Raw genomic sequence first — 19,183 nt, 5'->3', positions numbered from 1 at the left:
ATTCCGAACGTTTTTTTGTAAACAGATCGATCGATGGATTTATGTCCAAAAACGCATCGATCGATCGAGTAAAAAATATAATTAATTTCCTCGGAATGTAAAAAATATTAATTTTTTTTAAAAAATAAATTTTTTTGAAATTTAAATTCGAAAATATGAAATTAAAATTAAAATTGAAATCATATTAATTAATATTCAAAGTTTCACAAATAAAAATAAAACATTCCGAGTTTTTGGAAAAAAGAAAAAAACTACGGGTCTGGCACGTCCGGGAACACCTCGTTCGGGTACATCCTCTGCATCATCTCCATCATTTGCTGGTTCAGCCTCCTCTGTGCCTCATAGCCCGCCTGTTGAGCCTCCTCTGTGCCTCATAGTCCATGTGGATACGGAGTGAGATACGGAAGATGGTCACGACCGGGCTGTTGAACCAACTCCGCAACACGCATCACTCCCGGAGGACCCGGAGGAACAGGAGCGGATGCAGCAGCGGGAGCGAGAGGAGCAGGAACGGGTGCAGCAGAGGGAGATGTATGGTTGGAGCTGTGGGGCGAAGGGGAATCCTGAAAATGGCTGGAATCCCGAGACTGGCTCCCCGTACCACCACGACCACGCCAGTTCATAGCATCCGCATACGTCAGCCGTCCCGATGATAGCCATCAGGAAGGTTTTCTGGCATTCGTAGTGCAGAAAGTATATTTTGAGGTATCTTTCACAGACCTCTGCGGACTATTTGGATTGAGTGCAGGGGAGAGGACATCTGGTCTTTATTGGACTTCAGAGCTGTTGAACTTCTGGGAAACGATTGGCACAGGGGTTTATAGATCTTCTCAGGCAAATGAGTCACTTATCCGGAGCCCAGTACTGAGATATGCCACACGCCTCATTGGCTCATTGCTATACGGGACAACCACAGCCGCATCAGTCACGCAATGGGAGTTGTGCCTCCTGTACCAAGGTGTGAGGCATTTGCTACCGGCATTTGGAAACTCTACATTCCCACCTGCTACTGCCTTCAACATGGGAGCGGTGCTGGCCGCAAACTTAGCAGGATACAAGGGGAAAGTAACCAAATCCAAGAGCAATGCATGTGGATTTGGTGTAGTGATTACTCGGATCCTTAGACATGTGGGTGTAGACTACGAGAACCAGCAGGTAACACTGGACAGATCGAACAACATTGCTTGGAACTACCTGGATGTTAAAAATCTTGTAAGTAAGGAGTTCATAGCTGGTCCCCACTCGAGGATCGATCGGGATGGTCCTTACGTCTACGTATTCCAGGACCGAGCGAAGAAAACACTCTACTGCCACCTGCCTCAGATCGGCCTGACTGCTCTACTTTCAGAGGCTGCAGTTGAGTTCCTACCCCCTGCTACCGCACTAGTAGACAAGCCATCTTTCTTCACGCCAAAATATCAGACCAAAGGCAAGGCCGTGGTTGATGAAGAAGGAGAAGATGAGGCTGCACAAGCCATTCCAGATGATTCACAACCCCATCAGCTACTCCCATCAGACTCCAGCCAGTAAAAGCTGCAAGAGCTTCCACCAAACGCCACTTCGCGCCAGCAACAGCATTGGAGAGATCAGAGCATAAAGACAAACAACGACATGCTACTCAAGATCTGGGCTGCCATTTCACGTATCAGGCCGTGTCGTTGCCAAAAGGATGATGTAGTTCATCGGGACAACTCTCCATCCAGCTCTGGTTCGGGTTCGAGTGGTACACACAGGGTAAGAAAGAGGTCCAAGAGACCCAACGATGCAGGAACATCTGGAGCAGGAGACGAGGAGTAGGAGCTATCACCGGCCAGTATTGCCATTTGATTTCCGACCGCGCTATTTTATTTTCTTTTCTATTCTAACGTTTTATGGTCTTATTTTCTGTTAATTTTGAACTTAGTTTTTTTTTTCTTAATTATGAGTTCGTATTTCTTTTACATGGTTTCTTCGTTTTATTTGGTTGTGTTTTGAGTAGTTTTTAATTCGTATTCAGCTTTGCCTTGCTAAATAAACCAAATAACTAATATCCGAGGAAAGAGGTTATATCAAGTGTTCCTCGGAATTTCCTCGGTATTTCTTAAAAAAAAAAAAAAAAATCAATGGTAGTCTGTTTCCGAGTCATCATCACCAGATGAATCTGAATCTGGATCTTGGTGAAACTCTCCAATCACTGGTTCATCCTCTACGTGAACGACGGCTTCCTCTCCAAAGTCGGTTAAACCGACAACAAGACCAACTACAGCTAAATCTTCTGCTGCACTTAAGTTGCCGGATGTGCTTGGTTGTAGTGGGTCTTCCAGCTCATAACTTCCCTGAACTCGGCCTCTCGGGTTGAGTCTTGTAACAGTAACCCATGGATCATCTCTGTTCCTTACCCGGGGGTACTTGATATAACAAACCTGTAACATTTAGAAAAATTATAAATTAATACACATGATGATGAATCATTCTGAATAATTAACATTTAATTACCTGATCGGCCTGAGAATCAAGAATGAAAGGATCATAATATTGCAGCTTTCGCCTCAAATTTACTGATGTAACACCAAATGCATCTGTTCTCACACCTCGATCTGGAGTGTTGTCGTGCCAATCACAATAGAAAACAGTACAGCGCAATCCAACCATGCCCAAATACTTGATTTCCAAAATCTCATGTATGTGTCCGTAGTATACATCATCTCCTGATGCAGAACAAACACCAGCATCATAAGTCGTACTCGAACGTCTCCTCTTCTGAGTTGTGAATGCATAGCCTCGAGTACAAAATCTCGGATATGACTTCACAACAAAGTTTGGTCCAACGACCATCTCACGTATCCAATCGTCAAATGTTTCACCTCTGGCCAAACCAGCAGACACCTATTAATAGCACATATATATATGTTATATCAATAAATGTGAATTAGTATAAATATGTGATAAAATATATTTTAATTTGTTTAAAGCACTCACATAAGTAAACATCCATCCAATAAATTCTCTCTGCTTCATTTCTTCTAGTTCGTCCTCTGTGGCGTATCTATACTCGAACCGCTTTTCTGCCATGAAAATCCTGTATATGATGACAATAATGTAATTAATTAAGATTTAAATTTCAACTTGTTAAAATAAAAATTTGTAAGCTCATTTATTTACCTCTCATATTGTAGAACGTCTTCGCAGTTGGTGAGCAAATATGTTTGCAAATGACTGCGCTCCTGCTCAGTAAGTCGACGGTCCTTTGGTTTTCCGCTAAGTCGTCCAACGTCTATGAAAATGTCTGGAACCGTAACATGATATGTTGCCCGTTCGCCTCTATCATCATGCCGAGCAGGTCTTCTGTTTTTGGTTTGAACTTCTGCTGGAAAGTAGTACTCGGCAAAGTTTGAAGTTTCTTCATTGATCATCTGTGCGACTATAGAACCTTTCACCCTACTTAAATTTTTCACCATCTTCTTCAAATGGAACATATACCGCTCATACAGATACATCCATCTATACTGCACAGGACCACCAAGTTCCAATTCTCTTGCCAGGTGAATAACAAGATGCTCCATAACATCAAAAAATGAGGGAGGAAATATCTTCTCAAGGTTGCACTGAATCACGGCCATGTTAGTCTTCAAATTTTCAATACCTTCAAGAGTCACTGATCTCGTGCATAAATCGCGGAAGAAACCACTTATCCCTGCAATTGCTTCATGAACATTTCGTGGTAATAGTTCCTTGAAGGCGAACGGAAGGAGGCGCTGCATCATTACATGGCAATCGTGGCTTTTCAAGCCAGTAAACTTTCCTTCCTTTTTGTCGATACAGTTACGCAAATTTGATGCGTAACCGTCTGGAAATTCCACATCGTTTGAAATCCAATCAAAGAACGCATCTTTTCCCGCTGCATCAAGTCGGTATATGGGAAAAGGAGCCCTACCATTCTCATCAACATGAAGTTCTGAACGAGCACATATATCGACTAAATCCAGTCTTGACTTCAAATTATCCTTTGTTTTACCTTGAACATTAAGGATCGTGTTCATGAGATTGTCAAAAAAGTTCTTCTCAATATGCATGACATCTAAATTATGCCTTAGCAGATGATCCTCCCAGTATGGCAGATCCCAGAAAATACTTTTTTTGTGCCAGTTATGTAGTTCTCCAACAGCATCTACCGGAAAACGCTCATGTCCACCGACGTCTGGCGTCCTTTCTGCACCAAAATCTCTTAGTTGTATCTTCAAATCTTTCCCACAAATTTCCGGAGGTGGACTGTCAAACACCCTCTTGTTCTTCGTAAACAAATTCCTACTCCTACGATATGGATGATCAGGTGGTAGGAATCTTCTGTGACAGTCAAACCAACACGTTTTCCTTCCGTGTTTTAGTTGGAAAGCATCAGTGTTATCTTGACAATATGGACATGATAGCCTTTCATGCGTTGTCCATCCAGACAACATACCATATGCTGGAAAATCACTTATTGTCCACATTAGTACTGCCCGCATTTGAAAGTTTTCTTTACACGAAACATCGTATGTTTCAGCACCTTGAGCCCATAGTTGTTGCAACTCATATATTAGTGGCTGAAGAAACACATCAAGTGATCTCTTAGGATGCTCTGGTCCGGGAACGAGAATCGAGAGAAACAAAAACTCTCGTCGCAAGCACAAGTTTGGGGGTAGGTTGTATGGTGTAAGAATGACGGGCCACAGAGAATATTGTCTTCCACTCTTGCCAAACGGACTGAAACCATCAGTACATAATCCAAGGTAGACATTTCTTCTCTCATACGCAAAGTCGGGATACTTTGATTGGAAATGCTTCCACGCTTTTGCATCTGAAAGATGTCTGATCTCACCATCTGTTGAGTGCTCCGCATGCCATCTCATTGGTTGCGCTGTGCGTTCAGACAGATACAACCTCTGCAACCTTTCCGTCAAAGGTAAATACCACATCCTTTTATATGGCACTGGAACTCTTCCACTCGTATCTTTATAACGAGGCTTTCCACAAAATTTGCATGTAACCCGCTGTTCATCCGCCCTCCAATAAACCATGCAGTTGTCGCTGCATACATCTATTACCTGATACGATAAACCAAGACCAGCTACGAGTTTCTGAATCTCGTAGTATGAACCAGGAGCTACATTATCCTCGGGTAGAATACCTTTTACAAAATCAACAATCGCATCCACACAGTCTTCAGCCAAATTATAATCTGTTTTAATGCCCATCAATCTTGTAGCAGATGATAAAGCTGAATGACCATCTCTGCAACCTTCGTACAATAGTTGCTTTCCAGCATCCAACATATCATAAAATCTCCTAGCTTCTGCATTGGGTAAATCTTCCCCTCTAAAATGATCATTTACCATATGCTCAGTACCTACACCATAATCTACATCCGTTCTAACTGGTTCTTCTAATCTAACCGCTGGCTGAGGTTCGCTAGTACTACCATGTTCATAATCAGTTTCCCCATGATGATACCAAATTTTGTAACTTCGTGTAAATCCACTCAAATATAGATGAGTGCAAACATCCCACTTTTTAATAACCTTTCTATTTTTACAATTAGAGCAAGGACATCTTAACATACCTGTTTTTTCTTCCGGTTGTCGGTGAACTAACCTCATGAATTCGGTTATATCTCGTTGGTATTCTTCCGTAAGAAATCTCGTGTTCGGATCCAAATGAGGTCGATCGATCCAAGAACGAAAATAATTTGAAGAAGACATATTTTTTATGAATCAAATTCGTGTGTAAATAGAGTACGAGGGAGGATGAAGATATGAAGTGAATGAAGAGGAAGAGGAGTGCTTGTATTTATAGTTTAAATCCTGCCGACAGACCGAGGAAATTCCGACGGAATTCCGACAGAAAAGGCTAGTTCGTCGGAATTTCCTCGGAATTTTGTAATCCTCCAACGGCTCTCCAACGGCTATAATATTTCCTCGGAATTCATCGGTTTTTTCCGAGGAAACCCAAAATAGGAAACCCAATTTTGTGTTTCCTCGGAATTTCCTCGGAAATTCCTCGGGATATTCCGAGAATTTCATTTTCCGTCGGAATGTCCGTCAGAATACCGTTGTTTTCTTGTAGTGATGTGATTCGTTCGTCTTGTGTTGTAGACACCTTTTTAGAAAACATGATTTTTTTCTCTCAATAAAAAATCATCTTTAGCGACAAATATTTCTCTAGATTAAAGATCAATTAGTGACCAGTCTTTCTTTCCATAGGGATAACCAACAAACACACACGTTTAAATTTAATGGAAGATTTATCTCAATGTCTTTTCTGATTGTGTGCATAAGCAAGACATCTAACTATCAAACTTCACTATATGAAAGAGCGTTATGAAAGATAATTTCATAAAGACTATTTCCTTTAAGTACCTCAGATGGTTTTGTTAATAAGATATGTAACACTTAGAAGACATTCATCCCAAAATTCAACAAGTATATTTGCTTGAAACAACAGTGCCCTACCCACATTTAGGGTATGTCTATGCTTCCTTTCAACTCTCTAATTTTGTTGAGGAGTGCCTACACACAATTTTTGGTAAATCACACATATGCTCCGAAAATATTCTTTCATTCGCATAAACTCAGTACCATTGTCGCTCCTCACTATCTTCACCCACTTGCTGAATTGTCTCTGAACAAGCGTAAAGTAATCAAAAATATTATTTTCAACCTGTGATTTATCATGAAGCATGTATACCCATACCGCTTTAGAATAGTTATCCACAATAGTAATAAAGTAATAGGCTCTTGAAGAACTTTGTGTCATATATGACTTATATAGGTCACAATTTATCACCTCAAAGCATTCTTCGCTTTTATCTTCATTTAAAGAAAAATTACTACGACTACTTTGCTAAAAACATAAGTCACAACCTAAACATCCATACTTGAACGATCATCCACTTGTGGTCACCTAATCATTTTCAGAAGGATGCCTTCTTCTTAAGTCAAACTCCTATTAACTCAAGCCTATCAACTTTCAAGGATGACCCTTCTTCTTAAGTCAAACTCCTATTAAATCAAGCCTATCAACTTTCTTCACACTCATGCTCTTCTGAATACCTTGAAGGAAATATATACCCTTTTTTTTATCCACTCCAATCAGAATCTGCGAGCGATAATTACACACGAGACAACTCGTCTTATCAAACAATGTCATTTAACCCATTTCATCAATCATTTGTGACACGTGTATCATGTTAAACTTCAGCTATTCAACAAACAAATCTCGTTTCAAAGTCAAAGTCTATGTTACCACGAAACTTCTTTCTCAATAAGCCAATACAGTCTTCTCATTCAGTAATCCAACCATACATAGCGAGATTAGATGTATATCAGTTAAAGTTTTTAATGCACATGTCATAGGGTGTGACTCACCACTATCAATTATCCATTCATATGCACTATTTATATCACTATTTATAAATGTATACAAGATGCATCAAAATGTCTCGAGACCATAAAGTTAATATCCAATGAGAAGTCAAGAAACTTATTAACTCTTAATTAAGTCGTAAGAACTTTTAAGCCCATCGGTTCATGTCTCCAATAACCCGATCCGGTGGGTCCATATACCTATCGAACACTCGCTTGACCACAAGTACTCTTTATATCATTTTCCTTGAAACCAAATAGATCTTTTCATGAATGTCACATAAAAACACTAAATTCATGTCATTCATTTCAATTGACATGGGGTTGTTTTCTTGGATTTCACTTATACATTTTTTAACAACATTTCACTTATAAGTGCTTTTTTTTTTTTATAAACGCATCTTTGTTCATTGTAAAATTTGAAAGTAATGGTATTAATTTCAAAAGAATGCGATAAATCTAATCTTCAGTTTTGAGAGTTTTTCTTTTGGGTAGTTACTCACTTTTAAATTTTGAAATTTAAGCTATATATATATTTTTTTTTTGACTAAAGGCATATCCATATATTATTTATAAATTTTTATCATATTTTATCATATTTTAAGCTATATATATATATTATTTTTTTTGACTAAAGACCGAAAGTTCAGTCTATTTTTAAGATTCTAATGTCCGTGAATTTATTATATATATATATATATTATTTATAAATTTTTATCATATTTTATATACATAAACTGTTTAAAGTCAAAACTCCGATCAAGGTTTTTTTTACATCCGATCAAGAGTTTTTTTTACACATTTTCTTGAACGGTCTTTCCATCATATGTGAAGAATGGTCACTAGAGGCATCATTTACCTCATTAACACGATGCCATGATTTTAGCCACAAAAAAAAAACACGATGCCATGCATAGTACATGACTTGGCTAGAGCGTTGGCAGAGTTAGTCCTAGCAACAATAATACTGCTGAAGCTATAAAAAAAAACAATAGTACTGCTGATTCTTGTCGCATCATTGAAAAAACTTTAGATGTGTGGGGTTGAGGGCATGGGAAATAATTTAGATCGTGAGAGCATCTTTATCCAAGGGTACTAGAGGGGGTTTTAGCGTGTGGATTCCGTGTAGTACCTACTTTTTTTTAAGAAACTGATTACCAAAACTACCAAATAGTAGTCGGTTCTTAAAAGTTTCTTACACTGTTCGCAGGTCCCACTAACACGTGGCGATCTGCGATTGGTTCGTTTTTAATTTTTTTTTTCTAAATTTGAAAAAGTAAAAAAAAAAAATAATAATTAATGATGCTCTGAGGTTTTGGATGATGCAATGAAGTTTTGTAGATTGGATATAGCTTAGTGCCCTTTCTACTAATTTCGAAAGAAAATAATATATTGTTTTATAATACAAGAAAAAGAATTGTTCAGAAAAAAGAAAGGAGAAGATCCTTTGTTGGAAACCAAAGAAGGTGGGGAACAAACTGAAGACATAAGTGGAAAACGTAGAGTTGTATAGATGTAGTCTTAATAGCTAGGCAAGTAGGGTGCATAAAATATGTTTGCACAAAACAATATATTCAATATTTTTTTGAGCAACACAGTATATTCAAATATAAAACGAGAGGTTAGAAATACAGTAAAGATAATAGACCCATACATTCGGCCCTAATCTGGAAAATTCCAGTTGTTTTTTTTGAATAAATATAAAATATAAAATTGTATGCGAAAAAGGGTTTGATTATGAAAATTAAAAGGTAAAGAGGAAAAATAAACGGCAAACAAATCGGATCAAATCACATTTGACTATTATTTAGAACATCAATGTTGGACTAGGGCATAGTCTTAGGCTCTTATTAGCTAGCTTATAGAACTTATTTATATGCGCATAGTCATGTACATGTCGTTTGGGTAGAACTTTCGAATGTATTCTACAATGAGAATTAATTTGGTTTAGATTAATTTTGATTTTAACTGTATACACCATATGACAAACAAATCTTTAAGTACGTCGATGACTTTAATGTGTGAATCGTCGGGACTAAGGGACATGGTATTTAATTTTTTACATATTATTAGGAGATTTATTTCTATTGGCTAAATATATATGAGCATTTGAATAATTAGTAGCCACCTGCAAATTGAAGATGTGGTAATAATTAGATTCATTCAATACAGCATATACATTTTGAAGACAAACTTTCGTAATGGAAAACCTTTAAGCTTTAAAGGGTTTGTGTTTGTGGACCAAGTAATGTCTTGGAAATTAACTGTATGGCTGTCTACTTAGTGCGATCAAGAAGACAAAGAGGAAGACGAAGAAGATGAAAATGTGATGAATCATGATAAGATGGAGATTTTTTTTGTTTTGCTTTCAAATGAATATGTTTCTTCTTTTTTTTTCCTTAAGATGTTTCCTCTTTTTGTTGCGTTGTGGCATTTGTGTTTTGGTCACAGATGCATGATCATTTTTATTGTGTCAATAATAACTTTATTGTTTATGTGTGAGTGGGTGTGAAAGATAAGGAGACTTCTTTTTTTTTGTTGTGTTGGTATCCACTTTCTTCAATTTCTCCCCCATGAAAAGGTATATGTCTCACCATTTCGTTATCCTTTTGTGATTACAATTTTGTGAGAGCTTCAATATATATTCTACACCAAAAATTCGGACACATTGCGAGAAACAATACTTATATGGTATAAGCACTATATCTGCTGTACTTCTGTATATGTGAACAGTTGTTTTTATACGGTTATTTGATGAATTTCACGAGTATAAAAATGTGATATTAACCTTTTTAAATGTAATATTTACAATTGTAACATATGCATTACTTTACGTCGCATATATATGGTCATGATTCTTTGTACTTCCATTGTAGGTAAGAAACACAATCAGTGTTTTTTTTCTATAGTGTGACACTCATTTACTTGCAAGCTGATACTTGGGTTATAGCCCTTTATATGATATAATAAGTAATGGTGGGATAACTAAGTTGAGCTGACACACTTGTTAGTGGCCACATAATTGATTGGGTAACACCTGTTTCATGCCTTTTGTTCCATTTCTTTGTCCAATACCTTTTTGAATTTTCTTCAGGGAGAGTATATGTTATACAATTTCACAGGTTTAACGATGAGATAAAATAACTTAAAGGCAGAGCTACAAAGTTCGTTAAACTATATGCACCTTAATACAAGTCTTAAATTTTTTATTCAGCTCTATACTTGCATGGCCATCATCTATTACGATTTTCTTTTAAAAAAAAAAGCTCTGCAAGACCTTGTACATGCAGTGTTTTTTTTAAGGTCAACATTCCAAGTAGCTTTTAATAACATTACATTTTTTTGTGTGTTTGTCATGTAACTTTTAGATTTATTTCACGTAATATGGAATTCATGATCTACTAGAGAGATCTTTCTGTGAAATAGACAATACAAACCAAAAATAAATAAATAAAAAGTTCAAGAAATTTCATTAGTAACCTGAAACATTTCAGAGAACATATTTGTTATGTCATATGTGTCAGTGAGTCAGTCTCACGCTCACATATAATTGAGAGAAACTCTGACACTAAACCCATTCAAGTTTGAACACTCTTTTAATTTAACAGATAATATCCCAACTCAAGATCCTGCTGTCGTCAATATATATATATACCCCTCAATTAAGGAATGTATAATCAACATTAAGAGATAATTAAAAAAATGGTAAACAAGATGATGATGATAAACAATTAGTTGATCAGAATATTTTCTTTCTTTTGTGGAATATCTTTGGAATCATACACAAACCACTGTGGTCACTGTGATATTACTCTTGTCAATGTATTATGATGTATATGGAACCTATCAAATGAGCCAGAGACTAAGGTTTCTCCCTCCGGAGTGAAGTTGATAAACCTGAGACCGTTGACCTTCGTATCTCTTGTATTTGTTGAGCTTGGAAAGCAGGTTTGTTGAGAAGATTGCTGTGTAGACTTGGTCTTGCGGGTGACATTTGATGCAAGGGCATGTGTATTCTGATAGCCACCGGAAAACAACAACAAAAGACAATGTCTTGGGTTGATCTGGTTATTGTTCGGTAATGGATCCTCTCTTTGGGCTGAGTGGATAAAAGCAAATAGAACAAAGGAGAAGAATTATTGGAGTTGTGAATTGGATATAGCATGGTCTTGGACTCTTGGACTTGGAAATCTCTTCTTCATCTTCGTCCCTTAGCTTCACGTTTTCTTACCTGCTCGAGTTGGTAATTAATGGTGAAAGGATTAGCTTCTGGTGTGATATATACCGACTCACTTGGGTCCTCTTTTTGAGCGGCTTGGTCATGATGACCCAAGGCAATTATCAGTCCTCATCCATGCATCTGTTTCAGAAACGTGCAACTCTTCCGGTTGGATCTTTCGCCGGCTCGGTCTCAAACTGCTGTCGAGCTATATACGTTTTCTTACAACAATTCCATTACCATGGCTTCAACATGCCGTGGACAGCTATTACTGGTTTGTTAATGACCCTTCGACAAGTACACATCAAAGCACACTTGGGAAAACTTTACTTCAACGAGATCCTCTTCAAATTTGGACTTTTCATGTCTGTTTTAAAGATGCAATAGCCCAACACTCTTTCTTAATGTGGCTAGCCCATCTTGAAAAGTTACCCACAAGAGCAAGATTGGCGAGATGGGTTTCAATATCTCCAAATCTTGTTGCCTTTGCGATAAATATATTGAGGAAAGAGATAATCTGTTTCTTCGTTGTAAGTGGACTGGGGATCTATGGGACCTTAGCCTGTTCAGAATGGCCTATAGTAACTTCAGCTTCCATACTTGACAACTTTCTCCCAATGGCTGTGTTCTCAAGACAACACTTCACTGACCCTTCTAAAGAGCTTGGTGTCCTTAGCCACTGTCTATTGTATTTGGTCTGAGCGCAACAAGCGACTGCACGACAACATCTCTACGCCTCCGACCATTGTTTTTAACCAACTGGACCGTTTCATCAGAGATGCAATTCTATTTAAGAGACATCAGAAACAGAATTGCAGCCTGTTGCAACATTGGATCTCAAGTGAGTAACTGTGTCATTTTTTTAAACTGTATATGCTTTACCTTGTATTCTTTTTTTTTTCCAAGGTAAATTCATAATTTGTACTACTAACCTATGGTAATCGTAAGTTTGTTACCAAACTCATCCCATTTTTAAATGGAATTCACATATTTGGCGAAAAAGGTTAGACAGAAGAATCTGTTGGGATTGTGAAATCCCGTGTCCAACTCTTTATTATCCGATTAGTACGATATTGTCCACTTTGGGCCTTAGAGGCAAGCCCGCATGGATTTACTTTTGGTTTCCTTCCCAAAAGGCCTCGTACTAATTAGAGTTGGACATCTCTTTATATATTAGACACTTCTTGTCTAAACTTCCAATGTGGGACTTGGATTGACATCTTTCATTTATTCAGATCTCTTAGAAACACAAAGAGTTATAAGAACAACTTATCTTATTAGCTTTAGAAACTACTCAAAACTAAAACTCTCAATATGTTTCACTTAGATCATATGGAACACCTCTCCATTAGACCTATATTTATATGAAAGACAATTCTCTTTAACATGTGAGATATGGAAAACACAAACCTAACCTAAATAGAAACTTCCTTTTCCTATTTCTAGGTTTCCTTATTGTGTTTATCTTAACATATTAAACATCTAATAATATGTTAAGTTTCCACAAGTTTGGAATTATCCAACATTCACCCCCTTAATTCCAACTTGAATTAGGGAGATCAATTTCTTGAACTCCAATTACGCTCCTCATTTGCTTGAACATAATTCTCAAGTAATCTTCTTTCACCACACCATGGTGTGCGAATCCACTCATTGGATTCACATCTTTCTCAAGGTTAGACCGGATGCTCTCCTCGCTTCCGTACCGCCTCTTCTTAGAATTGGCCCAGTTCTTGTAGAACCTTCTCCTGACCTCTTCACTTAAGTTGCGATGAGTCTTGTGGTTGAAGCTCCCTACGATGATAACTTTGGTCACGTCCGCCATCTTGCGTACGTGAGCTCTGGTAAGGATGTCAGCCTTCTGCTCAACATCTGATGTATTTATCTCTGGTTCGTCTTCAGCCTTTAAGATCTTTAACCTTGACTCCATTGGTACGTGCGTTGTGTTACACGCTTCCATCTTTGTGTCACACACTCCTACGTGAGTCGTGTTACACTCTTCTATCTTTGTGTCACATACCCACGTATGTTTAACACCAGCCGATCTATCCACAAGCTCACACGTCTTGTTTCTTGTAATAGAATCCACCTCGGCTGCCATAGCTTCAACTCTATTCTCTTCACAGAATATATTGAATTCGCCTGAGGCAAACTCTCCTCCTCTATCGGTGCATCCTAGATTGAACATAGCTGAGACAACCTCTCCTCCTCTATCGGTGCAACCTAGGTTGAACACAGCTGAGGCAAACTCTCCTCCTCTATCGGTGTGAGATCTTTTGAACCGATAGATTGCCTCATGATTATCTGCTGTCGTTGGTGGTGCGGTTTGTCCACTCAAATCTCCAAGCAATAATCTTAATGGCTTTGATGTACGAACCATGGCCTTAGTCAGGAGTGAGTCTCTGGTTTGCTTCCCTGCGAGACATGTGTCACACACGCCTTCTTCGTGTGTTACACTCGGGAATGAGTGTCTCGTTTGCTTCCCTGCGAGACATGTGTCACACACGCCTTCTTCGTGTGTTACACTCTGCATTCCTACGACCATCTCCTTCCTTACCATGTTGTTCATCACTCCATAGCATATATGTCCTTGTCGAGCATGCCACCTCCATGTAGCATCTACGTCCCTGACATGTAAACACTCCGGGTAGCTTATCTCCATAGGGGTCTTGTAGAGACGGTTTGGAGATCTTGTCACACGAACTAGCAACCTTCCATGCGAATCTGTGAGCGTTAAGTAGACATCTTTCATGTTAACCTCACATCCATTTTCTGTTGCTTGCCCAAGACTCAATATATTGTGCTTCAGATCGGGTATGTAGTATATGTCCTTGAGTGCCTTCTTCTCTCCAGTCTTGCACACAAAGGTAACCACACCCTTTCCTACAAAGTCAACACACGATCCATCACCAAACTTCACCTTCCCTTTGGTGTTGAGATTCAAACTCGAAAAGAACTCCTTGTTCCCTGTCATGTGATTGCTCGCTCCATTATCCAAATACCAGACACTTGCACTGCCTTTGTCGATATCAAGATTCTTCGGAATCACCTTATCTTCGTTCAAAAACACCACCTCGTGTACATAGAGTGCATCAGCCTCTTCTGTCTCGTTTAGGTTGGTTTCTTGATTCTTCTCTATTTTTTCGGGACAGACAGTTGCGTAGTGACCAGGCTTGTCACATCTCCAACATATCAGCTTTGAACGATTCTTCTTCGAATTGTTATCTTCGGTGTGTGACGCACGGTTTTGGTTGTGTGACCTACCTCGACCTCTGCCTCTACCGTTCCGTCCTCTTCCTCTACCACGGGAATTCTCATAGCCCCTCTGACTATGCTCTTCATTGTTCGAAAACATCAGTTTCCCTTGGTCTTCTTTCTGAGTTTCTTCTCCTACACGCTCCTCGTACGCCTTAAGCCTTCCAACTATGTCTTCAAACCCCGTCCAGTTGAGATCTAGGACTTGCTCAAGTGATGCTACGATCTGGATATACTTGTGTCTTGGAAGACCCTTCAAGAACTTCTTGACCATCTTGGATTCTTCTATGTTTTCTCCCAACGAGGTTGCTTTGGATGATAGGCCCGATATCTTCCCCGCGAAGTCATCGACCGTATCTGCATCATCCATCTTCAACCTATCAAACTCCGTCATCAACGTCTGAAGTCTTGCCTCCCTTACACGATCAGCTCCTAGGTGTCGCGACTTGATGGCATTCCAGATCTCTTTTGATGCGGTTTGTTCTCCCAACTGGAGAATCAAAGTCTCTGGAACAGATTGAAACAAAAGAGCTATCGCAACATCGTTCTTCTTTTGATTATCTGAACCGGGTTCGATTGTGTCCCACACTTCATGAACACGTAGTAGAACCTTCATCCTCATCGACCAAACTGTGTAGTTTGTCGGTGACAACATCGGACATTGGATGGATGTAGATCCAAAGTCCTTCGTGCGTGGAGCCCTAGTCACGTCAGCCATCTTGCCGTCGCGATCTCTTGTTCACAAGCACCAGGATCTTAAGCTACAACTTAAGCTTAGATCGAGTCTCCAACCTGAGGCTCTGATACCAATTCAGATCTCTTAGAAACACAAAGAGTTATAAGACCAACTTATCTTATTAGCTTTAGAAACTACTCAAAACTAAACTCTCAATATGTTTCACTTAGAACATATGGAACACCTCTCCATTAGACCTATATTTATATGAAAGACAATTCCCTTTAACATGTGGGATGTGGAAAACACAAACCTAACCTAAATAGAAACTTCATTTTCCTATTTCTAGGTTTCTTTATTGTGTTTATCTTAACATATTAAACATCTAATAATATGTTAAGTTTCCACAAGCTTGGAATTATCCAACAGAATCTCTTTCAAAACATTCCAAACTATAACATCATTCTCACTTATATTTCTGCTTGAAACATCACTTGAAGATACGAACCGCTTCCCACCCGAAATAATCTCGACATCAAGAGCTGGACCTAGACATCAGATGTATTCTTGCACAACTTTGTTGTTCCTACCTAAGACTTCCCTTGGATCCTCCTGAGAAAGATGTTGAGAGTTTATATGGATGGAACTTATAACTTGATCATCCTTGAAAGTATGAATGCGTTATTAGTTAGTACCTTTTACATAGTCTTAGAAATTAAAAGAAAGATTTTAAGAAAATTGATAGCATAAACCAGTTCCTATTATATTTAAACGAATCATTACATTTTTTTTTTAATACTAAGAAGTTCGCGGCAAATCTAATATTAATCTAACAGATGACAAAAGAAAAAAGAAGTTCGCGGCCGAATCTCTGTAATCCCACGTGCCTGAAACCACATCATATAATACTAGTTTTTCTTTTTTTTTTGTCAAAAAATCATTCGATTGCAATAAAACCAGTACTAAGACATGGCCACAAGGAGTTCATACAAAATAAAGCTTGAAAGGAATTAAACTAACGACGTCAGTAGATGCCACAATTACTAAGCCCAACAGGGAAAAGAAGAAATAATGAGTGTCTTCTTAGCCATCAGTAGAAGGAGGATCAATACTCCACGATCCAATCAACTTACAGGACAGCCACCTCTGCTTCTGATCGCAATAAAGAACTGAGCCAATAGATATGAAAGTAGAAGCTCAGATGAGAGACTTAGCCTTAAGGATGACGACGGGGAAGGAGGATAAAGACCAAAGCATTAATCTGAACTTGAGGGATTAATGAAAATTCATGAGTTAAAACCATGAATACTGCAAGCTCTGCTTTTATCCACAATAGTGACTTGAGAAGAACCCAACATGATTCAAAGTCCAACTCCAAATGATGAATCCCTATCAATTCAGATCAATGACAGCCCAACATACATCTAGGTATTGTTGTGTCTCCAATAAACCCTAAATGAAAACCATCTTGTAACAGGGAGCAAGGCATAACTCCTCTGACAAGAACCAGGGACAAACTGAACATGGATGACAAGCACAAGAAGCGTCACCATCGAACTCTAACGAATCGGAGAAGCAAAGCAGTCATAAGACTCAACGCGAAACTTTAAAAAAAAAACCCGAACCAACTACCATCGCAAAGCCTAAACACAAATGAATGGCAACAAAGAACTAAAACCGTCGCACATGACAAGCCATACAAGATTCCATTGCAAAAGAATCAAGCTACCCAACAGCTAATTGTAAAGACCATTGGGAAGATCAGCAACAAAGGTCTACCAACACCACCAAAACCATCACGCAAGGAAATTCGCCACTGTCACCACCATATACACTCCAGACACACCTTCCTTGCTTTAACTCCATGTAGAACATCATAAAGCTACACGAAGACCATCAACGACCGCTGCAAAAGAGGCCATACGGAGAGAGAATATACGATTTTAAAGAGAAAAGAAGGATACACCACTGAAAGAAGAGATCCGAGGAGGAATAGCTTTCCCCGGTGGTGGCAGAAACCAAACCATCGAGGAAGCTGTGGTGGATCTAAGACCATATAATACTAGTTTTATATGGTCTTTCGATCCAGAGGCTTAACATGATTATTTTTGTTAAGTTAACGATATCACATTATTAGATTGAGAACAAAAGTAAGAATAAATATATATGGCCAAGGGAAAAAAAGCCCATCACAAGCTTTGATGAAATCAGATACAGTTCATCGAGAAAACTTTGAAGGGCTTTGGCTTTATGATTTAGGTGAAGAAACATCGATGGAATCATAAATTCGGTCATTTCACTATACATACAAAAGTAAAATTTCATACAAATTCTTTAACAAAGTTTTGTTATGTTTTTTAATATCTAAACTTTTCTGCTATCCAAATTAATACTAGGACTGATTATTTTGTTCATTTTAATACACAAACTTTTAAAATCGGATTAATTTTAATACGAAAACAATGTTTATTTTAAATATAAGTTACAAACAAAGTTTGAAAAAAATCTGAATTTCAAAAAAATCTTAAAAAATCTAATTTATTTTAAAATTTAAGAACAAAAGTAGCTAACTTTTGTATAAATTTTTGAAATTTAGATAAATTAATTTCAATTTTTGAAAAAAAAAATTAAATTTTATATTAAAATTAAATATGATTTCGTCTATATTTTAATCTTTTTAGTGAACCGCGCAAGTTAATTAAGGAGATCAGTCTATGTTACGATATAGATGAATATTTTATCTTGAAGTTCAGATCGTTTATATTAATATTTTTTTTAAAGTGATTAAATATTTTTATAATATTTTCATACATGTGATATATTTTTTGGAATTTTTTTTAATCCTGATTTTAGTTATGATTTTCAATGTAATGCGGGCGTGCTTAATTTAACAAAAACAAAGATCCATTAGATTTCTTGAGCGCAGAAAAAAACATCAATGATTGCATGATCTACTAATTACAACTAGCAACTACTAGAAGTGCAAAGCCTTTTTTTTTTTTTGATAAAAAAGCAAAGCCTATTTTTTTTTAAGAAAAAACTACTAGAAGTGCCGAAGTTTTGTCGTCCTAATATACCTAAATGCATTGACACTGCAAGTTCAAATATATATCGTCATAGACTCTTTCTTAATGATCAATCGCATGAAAATGATTATGAAGCTAGCGATGATATGGAGGGTGTAATAACGTACATGCAAATCACAAAAGAATTAATGGTCCAGAGTTTGGAAAGGTATTAAAAAACCTAGGACAATTATTAATATATAAAATAAAATTATTAAGGGTAAAATCTACCATCTCAAACATATTCGCTAATATGATCAAGCGAAATGCATATTTAAATTTCAACTGAGAACAACTGGATCTGCATAGTACCGATAGACAAAACTCCAAGAAATACGTCAGTTTGGACCTCGGATCCCTAAATATCTCCGGACTCACGAAAAAAGTCATCTGAAGCGGAGTGACAGGAGGCGGTCTGACAGGAGATGGAATAGTAAATGAGAAAAATTATGTGGGAAAAAAAGAAATTAAAAAAGAAAAATAACACATAATTTATTAATTAAGTTATTTAATAATTATTTTAATATATTTTTGATTAGTAGGTTATATTGGTTGTCAGGAAAAGTGGAATAACATTTATACAGAATAT

The sequence above is a fragment of the Brassica napus genome, chromosome C2, assembly GCF_020379485.1.
Source record: "Brassica napus cultivar Da-Ae chromosome C2, Da-Ae, whole genome shotgun sequence".
Taxonomy (NCBI): domain Eukaryota; kingdom Viridiplantae; phylum Streptophyta; class Magnoliopsida; order Brassicales; family Brassicaceae; genus Brassica; species Brassica napus.
The sequence above is the reverse complement of the archived record's forward strand: the minus strand, read 5'-3'. Positions refer to the sequence as shown.